General features: G+C 44.7%; 1 protein-coding gene across 3 annotated transcripts in view; it reads left to right on the top strand.

Moving 5' to 3' along the window:
* The first annotated feature begins 3,681 nt into the window (after positions 1-3,681).
* Positions 3,682-18,737, top strand: part of GCNT4 (glucosaminyl (N-acetyl) transferase 4) — a 30,446-nt gene continuing 15,390 nt past the window's right edge. The window contains exons 1-2 of one of the 3 annotated variants that reach the window (XM_063623161.1): positions 3,682-3,875; positions 9,344-9,484. The gene's annotated coding sequence lies outside the window, so the exon portion shown is untranslated. Of the gene's footprint in view, positions 3,876-4,132; positions 5,153-9,343; positions 9,485-18,737 lie in introns of those variants that run through there. The other 2 variants (XM_063623160.1, XM_055253232.2) reach the window with 2 other exon arrangements.

Here is an 18,737-nt window from a genome sequence, read left to right on the forward strand (position 1 = left end):
TGAAACCAGTTCAGATGTCTGGGGAAGGTTTTTCACAATTCCAGTTTGAGATTCATGTAGCTTTTAGAAAAACTTTCCATTTCTTGCAGGATTCTCTTTTTCTTTAAATGCTTTCTTTGGACCAAAAACAATGCAATCAATAATGGAAGGCTGGCCCACGAGCCAACATCCTGCGGACAGTCCTAGCTGAGGAATATCTAGGCAAATATGCTTCATATCAACTCTACAAATGATTTGCTGTTTGACTTGTGCAAGTTACTTGACTGTTTGAGCTTGGGATCCGTGGTTATAAAGTATGATGTCTCTTTCTCTGATGACAGCCAGGATTGTCATAAAGATCAAATAAAATTACTGAAAGAACAGAGCCCTTTTTTTTTTTTTTTTTTAAAGAAGGAGTCTCACTCTGTCACCCAGGCTGGAGTGCAGTGGTGTGATCTCAGCTCACTGCAACATCCACCTCCCAGTTTCAAGTGATTCTCCTGCCTCAGCTTCCCAAGTAGCTGGGATTACAGGTGCCGCCCCCACTCCAGCTAATTATTGTATTTTTACTAGAGACTGGGTTTTGCCGTGTTGGCCAGCCTGGTCTCAAACTCCTGACCTCAAGGGATCCTCCCACCTCGGCCTCTCAAAGTGCTGGGATTACAGGCATGAGCCACTGTGCCCAATGAAGAGAGCACTTTAAAGCATGCTAATTGTTATGGCATTACAGCATGCTATCAGTACAGTAAAAGTAATTCACCATGTTCTTATACTCAGTATGGTAGGTATTTGCATCCCTTCAGTCTTTCATTTCTGCATGAAACTCAAGAAGTAAAATTCTGCCAGGCACACTCTTCCCCTTGGAGCTGTGTTTCTGATAAGCTCTCCTTATTTCTCTTTGCTTTTTCAATTTTTCCCTCACAAATGTGTTTGAATCACCCTCACCTTTGAGTGAAGTCTTGTAGCCGTATCCTCAGTGACTGTGCCCCTTTGGCTGAGTTCCTTGTGTACAGCTGCCATTTGGTCCCTAGATTGTCATTTGGCTCCAGTTAGTTGGCTCTTAGTGACTCGTCTTTATGTTCTCAGTGCAAGGACTACCTCCGTAACTAGAGTTTCTTGGAGGGCAGGGACTGTGACTTACACCTCTTTGCATCCTTAGCTCAGGCAATATGTTTTTATTAACACTGACTTTTGGAGATTTCACCGGGTTAAACAGCATTCTCTGAAAATTCATGTCCACCTGGAACCTGTGAAAGTGACCTTATTTGGAAATAGGGTTTTTGCCAAGTAATCAACTTAAAATGAGGTCATACTAGATTAGGGTGGGCCCTAAGTCCAATGACCGGTATCCTTAAAGAAGAGGGAAATGTGTTTGCAGAGGAGACACAGGAAAAGGCCAGAGACTGGAGTGATGTAGCTGGAAGCCAAGGAATGCCAGGAATTACCAGCAACCACCAGAAGCTAGGAAGGGGCACAGCGGGATCCCAGCCTTGCTAACACATTGATTTCAGGCTTCCAGCCTCCAGAACTACGAGGAAATACATTTCTGTTGTTTTAAGTTGTGCAGTCAGTGGTATTTGTTAGGCAGTCCTAGGAGAATAAAACAGGAATGATGAGCGCAATGAGCATGCTTACAGTGTGGCAGAGACCATTCTGGGGCCACTACCATCTTTGGGCAACCCACTTTCAGAAGAGCTGCAGGGCCGATTACAACAAGGTTTTAAGGGATGGAAGAGAGTAACCTGGCGAGGCGCAGTGGCTCACACCTGTAATCCCAGCATTTTGGGAAGCGAGGCAGGCAGATCACGAGGTCCGGAGTTCGAGACCAGCCTGGCCAATATGGTGAAACCCGTCTTCACCAAAAATACAAAAATGAGCTGGGCGTGCTGGTGTGCGCCTGTAGTCCCAGCTACTCAGGAGGTTCAGGCAGGAGAATCGATTGAACCCAGGAGCGGAGGTTGCAGTGAGCCGAGATTGCACCACTTTACTCCAGCCTGGGCGACAGAGCAAGACTCCATCTCAGAAAAAAAAAAAAGAAAAGAAAAAAGAGCGTAACTTAAGGCAGTGAGTAGAAAGGAGAGGGAAACAGCTGGGCATGGTCTGAGAATAAAACAATCCAAAACAAAAATTGCAAACTTTATGATGAATAGGTTTTTAAGAAATAGTTTGCTTTAGGACAAAATAGTTGATTTGGAAGCTGGAAATAGAGGAGCAAGTGAGTGAATGGATATCCACTTTATGACATGATATACGTAAAATAATAAAATTGACCTCTTTGGGAGGAAGTGCGTGTATTTCCTAGCATGGCTTGTTTGAGATGTGTAAGCTGTGGTTAATGATGGCTGGCGGTCCCTTTGAATTCCAGTCTTGGAGACCTCAGTGGTTAAGAGGATGGACACCAGACAGACCACCCACTTACTGGCAAGTTATTTCACCTCACCTGCCTCCCTCTCGTCATCTGTAAAATCAGAATTAAAATAGCACCTCCCTCATAAAGTTGTGAGGATTGAAAGAGTTAATCTGCATAAATTGCTTAGAAGAGTGCCCAGGGTGGACAATAGAAGCCTTAGTTGTTTTTACCATCATGACTATCGCCATCATCATGTGCAAATGAGGGAGACCCAGGAATTGTAAATTATTATTCCAGAAAGAGGCGGTCCCATGGGGAGGAAATGAAGGCAAAGCTGGCCATTTGCTTGAAAGTACGTCTGTAAAACGAATATTAAAACACTTGTTCTCTGAGCACAGGGAGTTTTTAAAAAGGCGTGGGGGCTGGGGTAGACTCAAAGTCTCTCTACTGCTTTGGGCAGATTCCAGATTCTGAGAGTAAAGCATACGGGGACCTATGTGACCCTCCCTCTTTGAGACTCATTGGGTCCTAGGTCCTACCCAGCTCCCCACCCAACAGCCATGCACATTGCAGGCCCTCAGTCAACACTGATTGACGCAAGGGATAAAGGAACAAACCGACGGGGATTGACTTGTCTGGTGCCACTCCCTGCCCTGAAAGGCAAGCCCAGGGAGCCCCCGGCCCCGAAAGGACGTGGAGCCTCGCGGGAGACTCCTGGAAGTGCGTGAACAGCAAGCATTACAAAGTTAGCATATTCACAAGAACCCGCTCGGAAGGCCAAGTCCTTGATGTCAGCCAATTGGTTAAGTAGCTGTGTGCTTTCTTTCCAGTGCACTTATTTGGTGATCCCGATTGGCGTCGCACAGCCGCCACCCTCACTCTCGCTTGAGGATAAAAAGCAAGCCTTTGGCATGTAGGCACTGTTTGAAAAAACAACTTTGCACTCTAGTTATTCGGCAAAAAGCTCCACCTTCCCATGCTGCTGCTAATATTTCTCGCGGCTGCCTGGGACACTCCTCGTCTCACCCACGAGAGCGAGCTGCCTTCTGTCTGGTTGGGCGATTTCTGCAGGGCCTGAGCCTCCGCAGAGCCCGGCGTTCAGGGGGAAAAGAGGAGCCGCGGATGTGAGTTTGCTTTGTGAGCGACTTTGGGCAAGTTACTTAGCTCTCTTGACCTCAGATTTCTTGTCTAATGTGGGAGGGAACCGAACGTGGATGACGCTCCGGGCAGCGGCGGAGAGCCGAGATCACCGCGCGCGCCTGGGAACTTTGTCCGAAGCGCGGCGCGGGGACTGGGAGCGCAGGGCAGGGAGCTCCCTCCGCGGGAGCGCGGAGGCGCTCCTCCTTTCGCCGCACGTAATGGGAGCCGCTCAGCGCTCTCTCACCCCGGGCCGGGCGAGAGCGGCTACCCAGCAGGCGACGGAGGAGCGGGGCGAGAGCGAGCCGCCGCGGAGAGCCTGGGAGTCCAGAGCGCAACCCGCGGCCCCCGCCGGGGCGGCCTCCGCAGCCGCACGGACCCCGCGTTCGGGGCTGCCCCGCTCCCTCTCGTAAGTCGGCTTGGCCACGCGGGGGAGAGAGGGTCGCCTGGGGCTGGAGATGTTAACCCGGTCTCAGCCTCGTCTCCGCCGGGACGCCCCGACCCTCTGCTCCTCACGACTTTCGTTTTCCCGCCGGGGAAAACTTCGGCGCCGCGTCCATCTCCAGGCGGCAGGCGGGGGCGCCCTCCCGGAGGTGCGCGGGGATCCGGGCTGAACCGCGGCCTCTCTCCGCGCCTGCAGGAGCCCCGGGGCCAACCAGAGCGCGCGGCAGGCGGACACAGCGTCACGGGCCGGGTGGGCGACCCCGGCGCGCGCCTAGCAGACGCCGGCCAGACGCGGGGAAGTTCCCCGAGGCGAGCGGGGGGAAAGGGCGGCGGGCGCGGAGCGTGTCCTGGATAGCGGGCGCGGGCCGCGGCGCCGGCTTCCTGGGCTCGCGGGCTGAGCGGAGCCGCCAGGCTGGAGTCGCGGGCGCGCCGGCGCCGGGCTTTCCCGGGACTCTCCCCGAGTGCCAAGAAGCGGCTCGTGGGCGCGCCCTTGCCGGGAGCAGGGGCATCCCGCCGTCCTGGCCCTTCGGAGCCCAGCGCCGCCCAGCCTGGCCCGCGCTGCTGCGGGGCGCTGGGGGCCCGGGGGAGCTACTGAGCCCGGCTTCCTGACGCTCGCCTTTCGGAGCCGCCTGCCGCTTCTCCGCAGCCCTGGACCAGAGGGGACAAGCGATGCTGCCCGAGCCCCCGCCCCTGGGCTTCAGGACAGGACTGCTACCGCGGCTTCTGCGCCAGGGCAACCGGGGCTGGAGGGGGCCTCCGAGTTGTTCTTTGGGGGCGGAAGCTGCGGGCCGCGCTTCCCAGGCCGCGCCCTTCTCAGAGACCAGCTTCTGGGCTTTTTAAGGTCAAGTTTTTTGTACTGCAGAGCGGGCCGGGATCGTCCCCCTGCGAGGTGGCGGTGCCTACCACAGCGGGTCGGGAGCTTCTGGGATCCGAGCCGAGAAACGGGACGCTCGAGTCCATTTGCAGTCTTCACGTAGGAAACGGTGCTAGGTAAACGGGGCGAGTGGGTGTTTTGTAAATTTAAAGACTCAGCTTTCCCTGACGGGGAAGTTTTCCGAGTCACGTAGCCTGGGAAACAGTGTATTGTCCCCTTGCTGGGCAGGTAGAGAGGCGATATTGGCCTTGGGGCACTTTTAAAATTCCCTTTTTTCTTTTTCTTTTTTTTTTTCTTTAAAAATGGAAGAACAACAAACCAGAAGATTAACAGAGTTGGGGCTAATATAATGCGTTTAATTGTCTCATGTGAGTAGACAGAAGTCGCCTTTTTTGATCTTGCATTCATAAAACATGCCCCTATTAAAGCAAATAACATCAACATTGAGGCTTACAGACTTTTCTCAAGCAATTTAGAGACGTATGTTTTGTATTAATTTGTATTACTTTACATGTCAGTTATATGCATTATTAAAGCATCAATAAGCCTAAAACATTCTAGAAACTAACAGTTCATTCTGACAGCTTTTGTTGATAGTCTCTTAAGGAAGTAAAATCTTTAAAAGTGAAAAAGTGAATCATTATAGAGAGCATATCCTATGTTGCACTTTCTAAGGATCCAATTTTGTGTGAGAAATGACCAATTAAGATGTGTTGTTGATTTATCTTTTTGTGGTATCAGGAGAGAAACAATAGTCAAGGAATTGTGCGGCCGCTGAATTTTCTCTGGAGGGACTGAAAGGGGTTTCCTTCTGCGGGGTGGTGGTGGGATGAGAAGGTTTATACTCTTCTTTGGGGGAAAAAGTTTATACTGATTTGCTAAGTGTCACATCTCCTGTACAGAGGTAGGTAGGGGTGAATGGCATAGTCGGGCAATCAGAGTTGGCACTTTATGGCACCTGGCCAAGTGCCTTCAAGATAAGCAGGCCATAAATACAGGTGCTTCCCAAACTGACTTTGAAGGACCTATGGTTGTTTTCTAGGAAGGGAGGGGGAGAGAGAGCAGGTTGAGGGCCCTGTACCTGACGGTGCTGTTTCGGCCTCACCCTTGACCCACGGGTGCTGAGCATGACCTGGTGACCTGGGGCTTATCACAGCACCATATAAGAGAGGTAAAACGGAGTCAGCTTCGGGGGATTTCCTTCTTAGGCTACAAGGCGGGAAGAAAGCAGTGGGAGTAAAAATGAGCAAAGCAAGGCTGAGAAGTGAGTTTTTCAGTCCACCTGTGTTGAGCACTGGCTGTGAACCAGGTTCATTGGCTGCTGTGAGGCGCAGATGTGCTGCAGCTCACTGCATCTGTGCTGAGGCAGGAGGCCTTGCTGGGGAGACTGAAGGTGGGCTCGAGGATGAGTGGGAGCTGTGTAAACTAAGCAGCCATGGGGGAGGGGAGAGGTGAGAAAGGGGAGTATTCCCATCCCCGGGAATGGTGTGTGCTGAGACCAGAGGAGAGTCGAGCCTGAGAGTTGGAAGAAAAGACAGGTTCAGTATGACTTGAGGGGAGGATGGAGAATGGCACTGGGGAGGCCAGCAGATGCCACGGCCAGGTGATGCCAAGGGGCGTTGTGGCGAGTGGATCCTCAGGACAGTTTCACACCTGATAGTACGCAAATAAGATATGGATTAAAGGCAAAACAAAACTCCAGCTGCCCCGTGGAGAATGGACTTGAGGAGCCCCTAAGTAGACAGGGCTGGGTCAGAGGGTGCAGGAGGCCTGGCAGTTGAGACTGAGGTAGTGCCAGTAGGGATGACACAGTGAGCGGATTCAAGGCCGGCTCTGGAGTGACTTGGGGCTGAGTTTTGTGTAGGGTGTGAGAGCAGATGAATTTTGTGTAGGGTGTGAGAGTGCAGCGTGACTCCCTCTAAGCTTGGGTGCTGCTATTTACAGAAACAGGGAACATTGGAGGAGGAAAGACAAGTTTGGTTTTATTGAGTCTGGGCAGCTTTCGAGGCTCCTAAGTGGAATGGCTTCCCGAGTGGCCACGTAGTGCACTCGCTGGTTGACTCTCCAAAGATCGTGGTCCTCTGTACGAAGGGTGGGGTCTGAATCCTGGGGTGGATGGGGTGGGGCGAGGCGGTGGTGTCTGAGGACTGGAAGCTGCTCCCAGAGTGAGAGGTGGGACAGAGGGCTAGGTACTTTAAGATGAGGGAGCCTTAGACATATGTGAATGCGATGGAGCGAGTTGGAAGGAGAAGCTGAACACACAGGATGTCTGGATCCCCTCCCCCTTGGATTGCGATGGTATTTTGATATCAAGCTCATATAACGTAAACTGTCAACATCTTACAGAAACAATGTTTTAAAGCACATGTGACTGTGAGTGATTTACTTCACAGATCATACAAATGTAATGTTTAGGAGAAACATGGATGATAATCACGCAACAGAGATGCAGCATAGCTAAGAGCAAGGCCTCGCAGTGAGACTGCTGAGCTCCTGGGTCTGACTCTGTCACTCCCTAGCTTAGGACCGGGCCCAAGCTTCCTGACATTCCTGTCTCAGTTTCCTGGTCTCTGAAATGGCACCAAACCTAAGGAGTACGTGCTCTACAGCACCTCCTTGTGGGCTGTTGTAAGGCTTGCCTGTGTGCATTATGCAAGCACATAAAGTGCTCAGTAAACCTTAGTGCTGGTGGGTTTATTATCATGATGCCATTTCTATCATTTCTGGTTGTAGAATCTGAAACCTAGAGAATGTTGAGAACCTGTCCAAGCCCATATAGCCAAGGAATGGCAGAGTTAAGGCCAGGATCCCATTTGCCTGACTCACAAGGCAAGGCACCTTCCACTTAATGTGTCAACAAGTGTCAGGTGCTCGATGCTGTATAAAATTAACTGTAATAAAAGGATCCAGTCACTGCTTGCCAGAATGTAGTGAAGCAAAGCAAATAACATCAACATTGAGGCTTACAGACTTTTCTCAAGCAATTTAGAGATGTATGTTTTGTATTAATTTACATTACTTTGCATGTCAGTTATATGCATTCCCATATGCTTGTAATTTTCCTAGTGGGATCTAAAGACTGAAGCTTCAAGTATATAAGAGAAGAGAAAATTAATCAGGAATTGAATGCAGCCGTTTCCATCCTAATAGATCTCTGGGGATGGTGGCCTTAGTGTGGGCATTTGGAGACAGGATTGGATCAGTATTTACTAGTTTAGATGTGGGGAGCCAGATATCATTTGATAAAGGTAGCTCACAGCTTAATATGTTATGAAGTTTGATCTGCTGAACATAACAGAAAAATACAGGCAAAGTGGAAGAAGACCAGAGGAAAAATGTCTACCATATAAGATGCCAGAAAATGAAGCAGAAACAGAAGTCTGCTTTATGAAGCTGAACTAATAAGAAACACTAAGGGGCATAAAGGAAAGATTGAATTTATGCTAAGCGATATGAAATGTTAGAAAGAACATAATCTTAATCACAAATGTGTGAGGCTTCAAAAACAGTGAATTCTTCCCAATGTGGATTTACTGAGAAATAGGCCATCGGGTCTTAGTGGAATCTTAGAACTACAGAGTATTAAAAAAACAAACTACAATTTTGTCACTTAGAGCAGCGGTTCTCAAAGTGTGGCCTCAGGACTGGCCACATCAGCATCACCTGGGAACCCGTGAGGCTCAGCAATTTGTGTTTTAATAAGTTCTTTAAATATTTAGAGCCAGCTTTCACTCATCTATTGAGTCATTACTTCTTCAGCCTTAACCTTTCCATGTCTGTCTTGTGGTCACTAGCTTCTCACTGGGCTGCCTAACTTCCATCAGTTACTATCCAGCAGAGGGATGTAGCCAGACACGAACTCATTTCTCAGGGTGTCTGCTCAAGACAGAGCAGAGTGGGGTGGTCCCTTCCTTAGTCCCAAGGTCTAAACTGTGGAAATGCTTTCCTCTTTGGGTGGTACTATTCATAGAAACAGGGATTCGCACCCTGCATTCAGCTTTCGCATCTGCAGCTTTGTGGTTCGCGTTCCGTCCAGGAGTGCGATGGTTTTGGTTTTGTTTTTGTTTTGCTGCATTTTGTTTTCTTTTGACAGTCTCGAACCAAACTGTGACTCATGCCAAACGTATGGTCAGCCAAAACACTGAACTAGCCTCTAGAGATGCTCTGTCAGACCACGTTTCTCCATGAACCACGTTTCTCAATTAACGAATACAGTTAATTTTTTGCACGTGTTAGCTTTGTACCTCTCTCTGCTAAAATTTATCTTACTAGATCCAAGTAATCTGCTTGGTTCCTATTTCTGTTATTTTCCGTATAAGCTGAGTCTCACCTTTGTGTCCTTTGCCAATTTGGGTGCTGATATCCTGCTTGAGGAGTTAATAATAATGTGAGCATCTTTGTTAGAGGCCTTCCTCACAGTTAATGAGGCTCAAAAACTTGGCATCTTTTGCAATCCTTCTGGGTTAACATCAGAGGAATAGTTGTCATCAGTCCAATCATTGTTTGCATTTAAATTACTGTTATTCTGAAGTCCTCCTGCACATGGTTTCTCTTTATAGGGCCCATGTTGTAGAACTGCATCCTCGGTCACTGTCCCAGGACAGCCATCTGTAGCACCTCCTCAGTAACTGACGGTGATGTTCCTTTCCCTGTGCTGTTTATACCATCAGCCTGGGGTTTTCTTTGGAGGTGACACAAAGGTAAGTTTCAGTTTATTTATAGTCAGATTAAGATGAATTCAGAAGCTTCAAGATAATAGGAAGCAAAAAATTGTGCCTTGTAATTTCTCTCTGCTTTACTTATCTCCCCCAAGCTCTAAAACCTAAGAGTTTTGTGCTAAAGTCTAGATTTAACCAAGAGATTCAGGTTATTTAATATTAAAAAAAAAACCTAAAATGTTGCTCATACATGATTCTTAAAGGAGTACAATTAGGTAATATAATTGCAGAAAATTGTTTTTAAAGGCAAAAGGCAGAACAACTTTGTGGTAGGAATGCTTTTAGCCATGGTTTCTAGAGCATGAAAAAGTACCTGGAGTCCTAAACTGTTGGATCATGATCCTTACCCAATCCAAGTCAAGCCTCCCCCCAAACCCCACCCACAGTGAAATTCCAGCCTTAAACCAAGCCTCAACATCTCAATAAAATCCAGCCGCTCTCCTCCTCCAAGATGCTCCAAAATGCCTCCAAACCTCTTTTGATGCCGTGTGCTCCCTTGCCATAGTAAGCAAATCAATAATAAATAAATAAAAGTGAAAAAGCACCTGGTAGTAATAAAGTTCTCTGTAGTCTCAAGTAAATCTCTGTTGTAGGGAGGGCAAAAATTTACCTCTGCACTCTTACAGTTTTTCAGTTGGGCCTGAGAATTAAATTGACATAAGAAATATCAACAGGAGAAAAGCACACAAATTTATTTAATGTAAGTTTTATGTGACAGGGGAGCCCTCATAAGGAAATGAAGCCCCAGAGATGCAGTGAGAATTGAACACTTATATAGTGGACTGGAGAAAGAGTAGGAAATTATGAAAATGTAGCAAGGCAAAAAGCGGCCTGGGCTAGGGTAGTTAACTGGGAGAAGCAGCTAGGAAGATACGGGTTGTGTAACAAAGTTTGTACAAATTTTTCTCGGCCACAACTTTCTGTCCTTGATAAGACTGTTAAGTAGACTGTCTGTCAACTTTCTCATTTCACATAAGGATTTCATCTCCTGCTTCTAAGAAACAGCACGAAGGGTAGAGTGGTCTTGTACCTGCTATTTTGCAAGTGCCCTTAACTCAAAAGTCAGTATCAGAGTGGCATGTTTTGGAGTGGCCTATTCTTAACTCCTTCCCCAGGAATCCTCTGTGCTTCTAGCTCTTTTATTGCTTTTCATTTCCCTCCCCTGTGCAACCCCATCTTCTCTTGTTGGTTTTCTGGGTTTTCTGGTTTCTAACCTAATTAAGGGGAAAACTGGCAAGGATGACCCTTTGGAGAATTGCTTCTTGGATGTGCCTGGGCTTGTGCAGTCAGCCTGTCTGCTCCTGGGTAGGTTAGACCTGTTTCCAAAGAGTCTGCAAGCCCTGACATTTCTCATGGTCATCTACAAGATCCGGACGGTCCACGAGAGAGCAGCTCGTTCAGACTGTAGCAGAGGGTGGACAGTTCGGCCCAGGACCAGAAGGAACAACACCTAGCAGAGTTCCTGTGGTTGCCAAGGCTCCTTTTTTTCCTCCTCCTCTGCTCTCTGTGTCACTGCAGCACATTTGCAATATTTGTGCTGTGTCCTTTCTCTACACCCCCACATTCTACCTCAGTGGAACAGGGAGGAGCTCACTCTGCCCAGCCATCACCTTCTACCAGGTTCCTTCTTCCTTTAGCCTTTCCAGCAACCCTCCTGCCCTCCTCTGAGGTTGGCAAATTCAGAGAGACATATGGCAGATGTGTCAGGAGAAAGAAATGGAGTGATACACAAGGTAGACACGAATTAGGTTGCAAAGTTACAATGTGAAAAAAACATTAATGGAAGGATTGTAGAGCTGAAAAATGGGATGCAGAACTGGAGAAGAGATCCTCAGAAAGAAAGAACATCATTTCTACTGATGTTGAACATTGAATTGAACATCATTCATTGAATTGAACGTCAATTCAACATCATGGCAAGAAAATCCCTGAATGTAAAAAAAACATTTCCAAATGCTAGCTAGTGACTTGTCTTTTCTGGAGAATTTCTATAGAAAAGGAATTCAAATGTGACAAAATAACTGGGATTTCTTGAATTGTGTTATCAGACACCTAGGACCTCACTGTTTATTTCTCTCTGCATTCCTCCAGGCAGTACAGTTTCTAGTTGTATCTCTCCAGAATCTAACACAGTGCCTCCCTAGTACATGGTAGGCACACAGTAAATGTTTGTGGGATGGATGGGCAACCAGGATAGAAATTGGATATCTAAGAATGTAAGGTTTATATAGGGGATATTCTCAAACGAGTGAAGGCAGGGACTCAAACAGGTGTTTGTACACCCAAGTTCATAGCAGAATTATTCGCAATAGCTGAAAGAGTGGAAGCAAAGCAAATATCCACTGACAGATGAATGGATGACCAAAATGTAATGTATACACACAATGGAATATTATTTAGTCTTAAAAAGGAAAGAAATTTTGACACACACTACAACATGGATGAACCTCGAAGACATGTTAAGTAAAATAGGCCAGTCAAATATTGGACAAATATTGTATGATTCCTATGATATAGATGCCTAGAGTAATCAAATTTGTAGAGACAGAAAGTAGAATGGTGGTTGGCAGGGCCCAGAAGCAGGATATTGTGGGGTTAGTGTTTAATCTGTATAGAATTTCAGTTGGGGAAGATGAACATGTTCTGTGGATGGATTGTGGTGATGGTTGCACAACAATATGAATGTAATTAATGCCACTGAACTGTACACTTAAAATTGATTAAAGTGGTAAATGTTATGTATATTTCACCACCATAATAGAAAAAAAGAATATGTTCCTGAACTAATTTATAAATAAGAAACAAGAAAAGTTATTTTTATAACAAAGAAGTGAACCAGATAATACTTGGAAAGTATAGGTTATAGCAAGAAGACAGCAATGACACTAGACCTAAAAAATATTCAAAACCGTGCTACTAAAAATGTGTTGCCTGAATCCTAATAGGAGGCAGAGACTTAGAGCACTTTCATTCTGCCCTCTCCCCATTATCCCTATGATTCTCTTTTTTTAAAAAATCAATTTTTTGTTTTGAAAAAATGTCAAACCTGAAGAAAAATTGTAAAAATAGTACAAGTTGGCCCTTGTCTGATTCTTCCTTGACCATGAGAAGCATGGAAGCCTTTGATGTGTTTTCTGTACCAGTCTACCCAGCGGAAATCCGTGGCTGTTGCCTTTGGAGATGGTGTCTGGGTGCGGGAGTGTACGTAGCATGCTGAAGCTGAAGCCCAGTCCTTGTTTACAGAATGGCCACTGGTCAATGACACTTGGCTGCTTCAAATGCTTTTGATCCCTTACCATCATCCAGCCCTGTGCCAGGCTCTTTTTCCTGCCAAAATGTGCCCAGTGCATTAACTCATTTAGTCATTGCAGTAACCATGTGAGTCAGTGCCCTTGTTCCTCTTTCACAGATGAGGAGGCGGAAGGCTACTAGATTAATGACATTATTAGCAGCAGACTCAGGACTTCAGTTCAGAACCATTGGCTTTAAATTCTAAACCTGTATGATACACACAGAAGTAAAGCAGGAAGGTAACATGGAGGGGGTCCAGTGTGGGGCAGAAAGAAGAGGAATGGGGTCAGGCAGCAAGGGGAGGGAAAAGGGGCACATTCAGGGGGTGGCTCAGAACTATTCAACATGGCACTTGTTGAGTGGATATCTACATGGTACTGATAGCTATTTGTTGAAAAGCTGGTTCCAAAGTCCCCTGTTACATAACAAGCTCTCAAGAAGACAGCCCACCTGCAAGGTGACCTTCAGGGATTATGTGACCTGTACCCTGCCTGTGACTAGAAACCATACACAGAGGAAGTTTGCCATCAGCTGAAGAGTGCTTAACTGAGGCATGGTGAGCAGACTGCACAGTTCTTGCCAACATCAGAGTTAATTTGGTAAATCTTGGCATCTGCTTTCCTTCAGATGTTTACCTAAAGCCTCCATCTGCCTCTAAATATAGATGGATGAGAAGTTCAGCATCATTTAAGACACATTATTTTGCACTTGGCTATATATAGGAATGTACTGTTGTGTAAGTAGCCACTTTAATCTGGTTTAAATTTAATTTGGCTCCTGGACATGCATATGTATATGTTGGTTAAGCATTTCCTTTTCCTACGGTCATCTTTCAAAGTGCACGTTGCTTAAGCATATAAGGGCTTACTTTTCTCATGTAACAGGAATTCAAAGTGGGTGTTTGCTGGTGGTGGTTCAGTGGCTTGAGGATACGGGGGCTGAGGTCTCTGCTATTCTCTTGGTCTGTTCCTCATGGTCTCAAGGTGGGTGCAACAATTCTAGCCATCATATTGGAGTTCCAGGCAGAAAAGTGGAAGAAGAACAAAAGAAAGAACAAAATGGCGTACCTCCTACCTGAATCAGTCCCCTATAGGAAAACTTTCCCAAAATCCCACATTATATTTTATTCCTCTACAATAGAAGGTAGAGAAAAGTCTTTTCAAGAGACGTGTTTCTTACGCCAACAATATAGTGTTCTCTTCGTAAAGAAGAGAGGATGGATGTTGGAAGGCAACTGGCTGTCTACCAGAGCCATATATAAAACCCTTACCCATGGATCTGTTTCTGGATTTTATCCCACAGATCTCTCTTTATGCTGGCACCAGACCATACTGTTTTAACATCATAATCTGTTGGAAAATCTGAAGAGTCTGGTTTTCACTTTTGCTTTGTATACAGTTGACATATAAGTTGGCTTAGACACTTAGTAAACTAAACAATCTTTTTACTTTTTATTAACCTGAAATAAAACCTACATATGGAGAAAGACCTGTTAACTTAATTAAAACTATGGCTAGAAGGGATCCTTGTAGGAGATGGCAGTTGGCGAGCTTTCTGGAATCATTTCTAGATTTGACTTTCGGTAGGTTGAAATCTCTGCTTTTGAAATTCTTATTGTGGCGGAATTTTCCCAAGCACTGCAGATTTTTATTTCTTCCATCCTTTTAACTTAATTTTTGAATTCCCGAGTCTTAATTTTATTGTGTCTAATATGCACACAAGATCTGAGAGCAATATGTACATTTTAAGCCAAGAAACACACAGATCTTAGCTAAATGATGAAGTCATGCCAAGAGCTGCCAGTCCTGTTTTTCAGTGGAAGTGCAGAAGCATGTTGAAGTCTCCAGCTGAGCTCCCCACCATATTGGAAGAACCAGAAAACAAACAAGCTCTTCTCATGACTTAAAACTCAGGGTTTTAAGGGTGATGATTTTAAACTCAGGGTGTCTAATCCATTCATGAAGAGTGTGGTCTGGCCTCAAGCCATTTCTGACATCAATACCCTTGATTCACGTCTGTTTATCCCTGTGCTGCCTCTGCGATGGACACTGGAGATTCTACTTTAAATGCACATTTAGAAATCAGTCACCCATACCTCTTCAGCTAGCCATGGAATCTTTGAGGAATTAATTTTGACCAGTTAAAAAATATGGAGTTAGCCTTATAATACCAAAATAAATGCTTCCAGAAATTTCTGAGGGGGAAAAAAGCATACCGTGTAGATATTAGGTGGAGAAAGTTATTTTCTTTCTAGTGCAATAAATACACATTTTCAAAAACAGACATGTTTTTCAATTCAGTTTTTCTACTTTATAGAAAAAGAAGCCAAAATATTCTCAACCCATATATATTTTTTTATTATTATACTTTAGGTTTTAGGGTACATGTGCACAACGTGCAGGTTTGTTACATATGTATCCATGTGCCACGTTGATTTCCTGCACCCATTAACTCGTCATTTAGCATTAGGTATATCTCCTAATGCTGTCCCTCCCCCCTCCCCCAACCCCACAACAGTCCCCAGAGTGTGATGTTCCCCTTCCTGTGTCCATGAGTTCTCATTGTTCAATTCCCACCTATGAGTGAGAACATGCGGTGTTTGGTTTTTTGTCCTTGTGATAGTTTACTGAGAATGATGTTTTCCAGTTTCATCCATGTCCCTACAAAGGATATGAACTCATCCTTTTTTATGGCTGCATAGTATTCCATGGTGTATACGTGCCACATTTTCTTAATCCAGTCTATTGTTGTTGGACATTTGGGTTGGTTCCAACTCTTTGCTATTGTGAATAGTGCCGCAATAAACATACGTGTGCATGTGTCTTTATAGCAGCATGATTTATAGTCCTTTGGGTATATACCCAGTAATGGGATGGCTGGGTCAAATGGTATTTCTAGTTCTAGATCCCTGAGGAATCGCCACACTGACTTCCACAATGGTTGAACTAGTTTACAGTCCCACCAACAGTGTAAGAGTGTTCCTATTTCTCCACATCCTCTCCAACACCTGTTGTTTCCTGCTTTTTTAATGATGGCCATTCTAACTGGTGTGAGATGGTATCTCACTGTGGTTTTGATTTGCATTTCTCTGATGGCCAGTGATGATGAGCATTTCTTCATGTGTTTTTTGGCTGCATGAATGTCTTCTTTTGAGAAGTGTCTGTTCATGTCCTTTGCCCACTTTTTGATGAGGTTGTTTGTTTTTTCTTGTAAATATGTTTGAGTTCATTGTAGATTCTGGATATTAGCCCTTTGTCAGATGAGTAGGTTGCAAAAATTTTCTCCCATTCTGTAGGTTGCCTGTTCACTCTGATGGTAGTTTCTTTTGCTGTGTAGAAGCTCTTTAGTTTAATTAGATCCCATTTGTCAATTTTGGCTTTTGTTGCCATTGCTTTTGGTGTTTTAGACATGAAGTCCTTGCCCACGCCTATGTCCTGAATGGTATTGCCTAAGTTTTCTTGTAGGATTTTAATGTCAACCCATATTTTTAACTTAGAACATGAAACATAAAATGTAGTTTGGCTTTATGTTGTGTCAAGCTAAGTGAGAAGGGCAGAGAAGACGGGGATCCCAAGAAGGAATGAAACCTCTTTGATAAAGCTTGAGAGGCAAAGATCTAATGCATTCATTCACCCCGTTTTCATAATCCTTTATATCTAAAAAGAAGCAAACATTTCCTGTGAGCTTTTTCATCAAACTGAAATTTGAAGGCATAAGTATTTTTTATTTTTTTTGAATTTTCTGATATTTTTTAGAATTTTCTTTAGAGAAAAACTGTTAATGTTTTACTCCCTGTTGAGGGTCACAATCTATTACAAAACAAAAACTTTTCATTCAGTTTCATTGTATGTGGCCCTTTACACTTCCTGCTAAAGACTTTTTAGCCATGTAGCTTTGCCCAGCTAGATACACACACAATCAGCTTTTGATATTTGCCCTGTGGACCAGATGAAATAAAGCCCAGAATCAAGTCTACTGTTTCCCAATTGGTGTGACCGTGGCTGAATTCTGTGCTTGTTGTTGTTGTTGTTGTTGTTGTTGTTACATTGCTACAGCCCAGATTTCCAATGACCTTGAGAGGTCTATGCCTGGGTATGTACATCCTGATGTGGGTTGCTCATTTCCCATGTAATCTTACAGGTCCTTTATTTCTGCCCAAATGTGAGAGGCCCCAGTAAAGTTTCTAGCTAGAAGAATTATAATCTGTAGAGGTGGTTGATAGAATTATTTTCATTCTCAGTGTTTTCCTTTAGGTCTCTATTCTCCAAATCTTGCAGGTAAAGTAGTCCTTTATTTAAGGAAGTGATGACTTTCATAATTGCAGGCCTAGAGAGAAAGCTGTCAATTGTCATACATTCCGCAGGAACATCAAACAGAGCTCCTTTAGATGAGGGCATCTCAACTCACTGAGCTGAGCCAGTCTCACTGATGTTTGATCTGAGTGACAGAGGACTGGCAAAGGCCCTGTGTGAGGGTGTGTTTGTGTATTCACATTGCTGCAGAATCCTCAGTACTGCTTTGTGGGTTCCATGGTCCTTAGGGATGGCTTTGCCAAACAGGGATGCAAGAACAAGTCATTGCACTTTTGCAATACCTGGAGAATTGCCCGTAAAAGATAATGAACTTACAGGAAAAGCTTATAGCTTTTGCAACACATAAACTTACAGACCACGTTTAGCCGATCATAACTCTGCATGAAACTGGTTGCATGTGCTCTTGGCTGTCTTTTAAATAAATTTTTTGGTAATTAATCATTTGAAAAATATCGAGCCTACTGGGGTAAAAAACAACTCTAAAGATTAACTACATTTCTACCTAGCTCTCAAAATCCAAGACAGGTGTTTGTCTACATAATTCTGAAACTTTATGGACAATTTATACTCCAGATATTAACAAAAAAGGGTGCTGTCAAGTAGCAAAAAACCAATAATAATTAGAATGTCAGAATGAAGGGAATAATGAACATACTGTTTTAGAAAAATAAAACCAACTTATAACGTATTGACTCTTTCTCAGTTTTCCCAAGAAACCATTCCTCTTGTGGAGGTCCTCATACCTGACATTTGCATACCAAAGTTGTCTTTTTCCCCATGGCTTTCACATGCATTACATCATAAGACTTTCACAGTTGCACTGTGGGATAGAAAAAACATTATCCCATTTAACACATGGGAAAGAAAGACTTGCCAAGATTAAGTGATACGGTAGGGTCACTTGAAGAATTTTTGGTAGCAGAGCCCAGACTAGAACTTAGGTCTTCTGACTCTGTCCCATTGAGCAACTACCCTGTGCCAGGTATGGATGTCTTTAGTACTGGGGGTAAAGTAGTGAGTGCGGCCTTCAAAGACCTTATGTTTCTGTCTTAAGACAGGTAATAAACAAGTAAAGTAACTACTCCTTGTAGCAAGTGCTCAGAAGAAAACAAGGAGTGTGATAGGAGAGAGATTTAAGAAGGGTTAATCTGGGAGGCGGAGGTTGCAGTGAGCTGAGTTTGTGCCACTGCACTCCAGCCTGAGCAACAGTGTGAGACTCTCTAAAAAAAAAAAAGTTATCAGAGAGGACCTGAGGAAAAGCTATGTCTTTTCCTAGAGCAGCTGGTCATGCTAGGATCCAGGAAAAGTAGTCTAGACATGGGAACAGAAGGTGCAAAGGTCCTGAGGCAAGGAAGAGATTAGGATGTTCTAGGAACTCTTAGAAAGCTGGTGTTGCTTAGAGTTTTATGAGAAAGACAGAGTAGAATAAGATGAACTCGTAGAGTAAGGCAGCCATGGGAACTGTCTGGGCCATTATGGACATGAAAAGGATTTCTTATTTTATTTCTACATGACGTGAAATCCCAGTGAAGGGTTTTAGATGTAGGGAGTGGGATTAGGGAGGGGCAGTGATCTGATTTGTATGTTTAAAAAATCATTTTGGCTACAGTACAGAGAATGGATTAGAGGAA

This window comes from Symphalangus syndactylus, chromosome 18 (assembly GCF_028878055.3).
Source record: "Symphalangus syndactylus isolate Jambi chromosome 18, NHGRI_mSymSyn1-v2.1_pri, whole genome shotgun sequence".
Taxonomy (NCBI): Eukaryota; Metazoa; Chordata; class Mammalia; order Primates; family Hylobatidae; genus Symphalangus; species Symphalangus syndactylus.